The sequence below is a fragment of the Lissotriton vulgaris genome, chromosome 9, assembly GCF_964263255.1.
Source record: "Lissotriton vulgaris chromosome 9, aLisVul1.2, whole genome shotgun sequence".
Taxonomy (NCBI): Eukaryota; Metazoa; Chordata; class Amphibia; order Caudata; family Salamandridae; genus Lissotriton; species Lissotriton vulgaris.
In genome coordinates, this window is record NC_141697.1 from 1,215,127,944 (window position 1) to 1,215,133,347 (window position 5,404).

Below are 5,404 nucleotides of genomic sequence, written 5' to 3' on the forward strand. Positions count from 1 at the left end.
GTTTGGCTTTCCGGACCGGTGGCCACCTCGAGGCTATACCCTGACAGGAGAAGACATCCTGGAGCCCCTCAAGAATACCATAACGGATCCTGCTGTGTTCGCTAGGGAGAGACTGACTAGTAGAAGTCGAAGGGCTTACATAAAAATAAAACCATCCTTGAAATCCCTACTCAAAGTTTCAGACTCAGTTACTCCCACTACCCCTGCCCCATTACACTATCTATCTATCTATCTATCTATCTATCTATCTATCTATCTATCTATCTATCTATCTATCTATCTATCTATCTATCTATCTATCTATCTATCTATCTATCTATCTATCTATCTATCTATCTATCTATCTATCTATTTCTCTCTCTCTCTGTATTTTGGTCTGTCTCTCCGCGCTTCTCTGGCAGGCATTAAACAAGCACTGCTTGCTAATGCATTTTAATTTTACTGGCCATAGTAGCTCACTGACCTTGCTCTCTGACCCTCGCTCACTGCTGCTGTTTACCGGGGTCCTGTGGGGCGGATTTATCTTTCAGCATTAGGCAGCAGGTGAAAATTGGATTTGGGTCCTGGGTGATTTGCCATCAAATGAAAGGAGGGACGAGGTTTGTACCAATATTTTTCTCAAATTAACCGAAGATCAGCATTAGAGCAGCTCATTCCGCCAGTATGGACGCTGAAGCTGTGCTTGGCAGCTACATGAGCACTTATCTCTGCTTAAAAGATAATGAGAATTTATGTTACACCATACCCGCTGATATCGCTTTACTTTCCTTCTCTTCGACTTAACCACAGTGCCTTTGACGGATCAGCATTCCCCCCCACTTATGGGTGAGTAGTCATGCTTTACAAGTCACTTGATTGATTGAATTTCCAGCCCTAAAAGTGGAAACTGACAACTTTTTCATCACTTATTTGTAAAGTTTTCTATAGCGCGAACTTGACCCAAGAGGGTATCAGAGCGCTTTACATTTAGGATCGTTGCGTTAAAAGTTACATCAGATACAAGAGCATAGTAAGGTACAGTGCACATACACAATGTTTCAATCTTCTAATTGTACATATGAAAGGGATCCCCGCAAGAGAGACGTGTTGTGTCAAATAACCAACAAATATGATTTATACTATTTCATAGAGCAAAAAATTACATAAAAGAGATTCAATCTGGGTACTGTAATTTATTAACAATACCACGGTAGTAACATAATCAAACGATTTTGAAAAAGCCCCAAAAGGGAAAGCCGTATTTGCAATACTGGGACTTGTGTTCCACATTATTTTGTTAAATAAACAGTGTAGTTATCACTAAACCCTTACAATCGGTCTTCCCTGTTCCTAACCGCCAATCCTTGCTCTCCCTCAGACTGACCTTTATTGTGTTTGACGTTGTGCCAGCATTACTCACGCTGTCTGTAAGCTATCGGCTGCCGACAGAATTCTTGGCTTTGCGGCTCCGACGAGTTTATTTGAGGAAACGTTTGGAAACTTTCACCCTCGCTCCCCATTCAATTACAGGTATGTTAAGCACTCGTACATACCGCGTTTTTGTATAATTGAAGGGATTGCTCTTGTATATGCTTAAACTCTTATACCAATCCCTCTGGTTCTGAGATATCTGTTAGAATATAGCCGTATTTGCTATACTGGGACTTGTGTTCCACATTATTTTGTTCTGTGGACAGTTGTAAATCAATAGACATCTCCTTTAAGGCTGTGGAGTCCACCCACCCGTTTTTAACATCTTAGGTACTCCCCTGACCTTACTCACTAGATTAGACACAGGTCTTAATTAAATAATCTGTTTGTTTAACTACCAGTGAAGTAAAGGGTCCCCTATTCACTGGTTGTCCTCTCTCCTCTGTAGCTCTGCGAATAAATTACGCTGTGATCGACATGTGACCCACGCACAGTCCTTCATACCTTCACTTCCTGAGCCCAGTTGGGCCACGACTCCATAGTAACTCTCTTTTCTTAAGTTGTACATGTAATTTTCATCATAGTCCAAATCAAATGACCATGATGTAATATCATAATAAATATACACTTACTAATTCATTAATAATTTACCTGACAGGATTGCCCCTCACTCTTCCCTGTTTTTGTCCTGATGAAGACCCCACTTAAGGACTGAACGTAGCCTACATACAGGGGTCGAAACGTCGATGGTTTTCTTCCTAAAACTTCCGGCATAAGCCCTTTACAGCTTTAAATTAACTGCGTGTCCATTGAAAGTTCATCTGTTTAGTTATTCATCATTGTGTGCCTTGATTTTTGGGCGTATGTATTTGTATTATTTTGGTTTTGCTGGAAATTGTTGTACCTATCACTTGTCTTCTTAACTGTGTTCATTCCTCCCTTACACTCCCGTGAGCACTTCCCTCCCCTTTCCCTTTCCCTTTTGGGGCTTTTTCAAAATCGTTTGATTATGTTACTACCGTGGTATTGTTAATAAATTACAGTACCCAGATTGAATCTCTTTTATGTAATTTTTTGCTCTATGAAATAGTATAAATCATATTTGTTGGTTATTTGACACAACACGTCTCTCTTGCGGGGATCCCTTTCATTTGTACCAGATATCGCCCAGGTCCCCGCGACTGCATGGGTTCAACCCCCCTTTTTGTAATGTCCTCTGAGCAGGTGCTGACCTGCGAGGTTCCTTTAGTCCTAATTTAATTTAGATACACCATGGTGGAATCTGAATTATTGTCCGATACAGAGGAGTACATTAACCAGCTAACCAAGGATTTGTTGAGTACCTTTCTATCTACATCTGTTCCTATAATTGATCTCTCTTTAAATGATAAAATATCTCGGTTGGAGAGACTAGAGAAAAAATTGATAAGAACACGATTACACGGGCATTTATTCACAAGATATCTCCAAGACAACATAATACCGAATGGTTTACAGATTAAGATTGAACCGGCCATCTTTGTTGATGTGCCTAAGTCCAAAGAGAGTTTCAGCTACGTGGCGAATAATTGCTCCCGGCACTGGATGGTGCTGGGGGTCGAGACTGCCGCGGAACAAGTTGTCTCTTTGAGCAAGGAAATTGCTGACCTTAAAGCAGAGATTTTGGGAGATAACACTCTCACTAAAGCTAAGGAGGCCTTGGATAACCTAGAAGTCACCATTAAAGAATTTGATATAACAGCCCAAACCAAGAAATTGGAAAAGCTAGCCAGAGACCTGAGACTTTTTGACAAAAAAACTGTGTATCCATATTTGCAGCCTGATTACTACAAGCAGGACAATCAGGGGCGTTTCACCAACCGCACTCGCGGTGGCTATAGAGGAAGACGTAATTTTACAACGTTTTCGGATTCCTCCTACAGCTCTGGTAGTGACGTGGAAGCAGGACCCAGTACCTCCTATAATTACCCACCCCAAGAGCGTGGATACCAACAGTATCCCCCTCAATTTCAGCAGCCTTTTTTAGATCAAGGCCGCGGTCAATGGCGGCCCCCACGAGGTCGTGGCAACTCTTGGATGAGAGGTCAAGCACGAGGTCAACAACAACAAAATCCTGGTGGTTGGGAAGGCAACAGAGGCAAACAGCAGAAACTGGTAACATTTCGTCCCGAAGCCCACGGAGAGATCTCGACCAGGAGAAACACCTACAGGTGGTGAACCACGCATCTATCCAAGATCAGATTATGTCACCCATCACATCTGACAGTAGTGATCCATCCCTCAATCCTGTGATTAACATTTCTCATCACAACTTAGATGAAGACGAGACTAAAGTCCTGAGTAGAGGTCTCTCTTATGTCCCCACTGCTCCACCCAATACATTTCTGCTAAAAACTGAACTATAGACATTTTTCAGAAAAATCAGGTTAAGATATTACTTCCGGAACCAAACCACAAGACAACGCAGCTCCATCACGGGTCTCAGAGAACCCTCAACTTTCTTTCCACCGACCTATGCCATGAGCCATAAGATTTTGGCTTTTGAAGAAATTGTGACCTCTGCAGTAGACCGAGCACTGGACCAGCGAAAATTTGTCAAATCTAACCTGCCCAAAATGGAGAAAAAGGCATTGACAGAGCTGTGCAACAACAAAGAAGTCGTCATCAAGCCCGCCGATAAAGGCGGGGCAATTGTCATCCAGGGCCTTTGTAAATATAAAGAGGAGATCTATAGACAATTGTCAGATGGAGTAAGTTACCAGCTACTATCAACTGACCCCTCACGTGAACTGGCAACTACTATTCTGGAAGCTACCCAAAAAGGATTGGATGCTGGCTTTCTCAGCGAGCAGGAATTCAAATTCCTTAATCAAAAATTTCCCCGACTTGCCACTATATATACTTTACCAAAGGTACATAAGAGCTTAGAAAGCCCACCCGGCCGCCCAATTGTATCGGGTTGCGGGTCCATGTTAGAACCTTTGTGCAAATACATGGATTTTTTCTTGAAACCAATTGCTCTCAACACCAAGGCGTATCTCCGTGACACCACACAAACTATTAACCTCATTGATGAAAGGCCATTAAATCCAGATAACGAACTCCTGGTGACATGCAATATTGTTTCGCTTTATACCAGCATCCCTCAACTCGATGCTTTGGAAGTAATGAGACAAGCCTTAGACAAGCGACCTGCACCCGTCCAGGTTCCGACCGATTTCATAATCGATTTACTGAGTATCGCCATGCGACAGAATTTCTTTATTTTTCAGGAAAACTTTTACTTGCAGACTAAGGGGGTAGCCATGGGGGCTACCTTCGCTCCAAATCTGGCCATCATTTTTATGGATCATTTTGAACAACAATACATTTTTTCCATTGACAATCCCTTTCACAGTAGTCTGACCGTTTGGGTCAGATACATAGATGATGTTCTTTGCATCTGGGAGGGAAGTAAGGAACTCCTTTTGGAGTTTCATGTGTGGCTGAATTCCAGAAACCCCCATATCCAATTCACTATGGATTCGAGCAATGAGAAGATTCCTTTCTTGGATATCTCGATCTATGTGGAAGACAATCGTCTATTAACCACCTTATTCAGGAAACCAACGGAGCGAAATTCCTTACTGCAATATGGAAGTCACCATCCTCGAGGGCTAAAAGACAATCTCCCAGTCGGACAATTTCTCAGGATTATGAGAAATTGCTCCACTCGCTGAAACTACATCCAAGAATCTGAGATCTTAAGTGAGCGCCTCATCTCAAGAGGGTATCCATCCAAAATGGTGAGACGTGCCAGGAAACGGGCCTGGTATAATCCACGCGATATTCTGTTAAATCCGGAAAACAGGAACCAATCGGAAATGGACCGTATCATCTGTGTAACCACCTTCTCCACACGGAGTAATGAAGTTAAACGTATCATCAACAAGAACTGGTCCATTGTGTCAGATGAGATTAAACAGACGCAGTTCCCTCTCCATTCCTTCAAGAG

General features: G+C 42.4%; 1 pseudogene; it reads left to right on the forward strand.

The window, feature by feature from the left end:
- Positions 1 to 3,452: 3,452 nt before the first annotated feature.
- LOC147693067 (uncharacterized) lies at positions 3,453 to 5,129 on the forward strand (annotated as a pseudogene).
- The last annotated feature ends 275 nt before the right edge of the window (positions 5,130 to 5,404 follow it).